Here is a 1374-nt window from a genome sequence, read left to right as displayed (position 1 = left end):
AGCCACTGGTGCCCTCCTGTACCCTCTCGGTCCCATCACCCTATCATTTTTGTGTCTCTGCAACTCTTTGAGGGCAGAAGAAGTCCACTCTGCCTGTACTTGGATCAGACCAGAAATGGGAGGGAGGTGGTGACCTTCACTCTTACCATGGAGCAGCCCTCAACCAATGACAGGTGGGACCCAGTTCCTTTGCCCCTCACCTGGGACAACTCTGAGGAGGTGCGTTTTGCACAGTCTGCCAGAGTTCCCTGATGGGATTATGCTCAGTTGCTCCAGTGACACTGGGGAAATGCTATATGCTTTCCTGCCTTCTTCTCCTCCCTGACTCATGCCCCAAATCTTCCCGGTCTTGTGTTTTCTGGGATCATCTCCCAAATAAAATGACTTGCAGCTGAGTTTTTGCCTTAGGGTTTGCTTCTGGGGAAAATCAATGAAAACTTCCAAATTAAACGGTCTTAAGGTAAAAAAAGACGAATTTATTAGCTCATGCAATAGAAAGTCTGGCTTTAGGAGTGGCTCAATTCAGAGTTCAGAGGATGTCCACACCTCTGCCACCCCACCTCTATGCTGGGCTCTGCCTCCTCTGGCTTAGTTTTATCATCTGGTTTTTCTAGAGGCTCCCCAGGCAGCTTTAGGTCATGGCATCACAATGGCCAAACCATGGGGATAGTGAGACCTACCCCTGATAACAACATCCTGGAGAAAATTAATCTTATTGATTGGACTGGCCAGATGTGAGCCTTGAACTGTCTTTGAAGCAGTCCTGGTGGCTGGGCAGGGAGGCACCCTCCTGAGTCAGGTGTTCTGTTCCTGGGAGACCTGAACAGTGGGCAGGGATGATTGGGACAGCAGTTCCCAGTAGGGGGGCAGGGAGCCTGACTGGCCAACATAGCAGACAGCCGCCCACCACAGGTATTGTGTTTTTTCTCACACGAGGCTTTCTCCCACTTACGGGTGGGATTGCGAGGCCCTGGACAGTAATTTTGTCCGAGGCCACTCAGCTGGAAAGGGGCAGAATGACCTGGGAACCTGGATCCAGCTGTTCCCAACAATCTTCCTCTGCTACTGATATTGACTTAATTGCATTTTTACTTAAAACTTATGAACAGGGGCTTCCGGCAAGATGGCGATGGGGCAACCTGGTCTGTAAAACCCTCTGCAAAGGAGAACTGCAGTGGGTCTCTGGCTCTCACCCCGGGGGCTGCGAACCCCAACTTCGTAGCCTGCTCTTCATATGGAGCTTGGCCGTTGCCACCGCTGGGGCATTGCAGCGGACTGGACAACCACTGCAGCGCAGACGCCGCCGCCGCTGCCGTCAACGCCGCCGCCACCGGTAGCACATCGCACCACCCGGGCTGGAGGCGATCCACGACT

Source organism: Carlito syrichta, unplaced genomic scaffold (assembly GCF_000164805.1).
Source record: "Carlito syrichta isolate Samal-C Ts95f unplaced genomic scaffold, Tarsius_syrichta-2.0.1 Scaffold315767, whole genome shotgun sequence".
In the NCBI taxonomy this organism is placed as follows: Eukaryota; Metazoa; Chordata; class Mammalia; order Primates; family Tarsiidae; genus Carlito; species Carlito syrichta.
Note: the sequence above shows the minus strand (reverse complement) of the source record.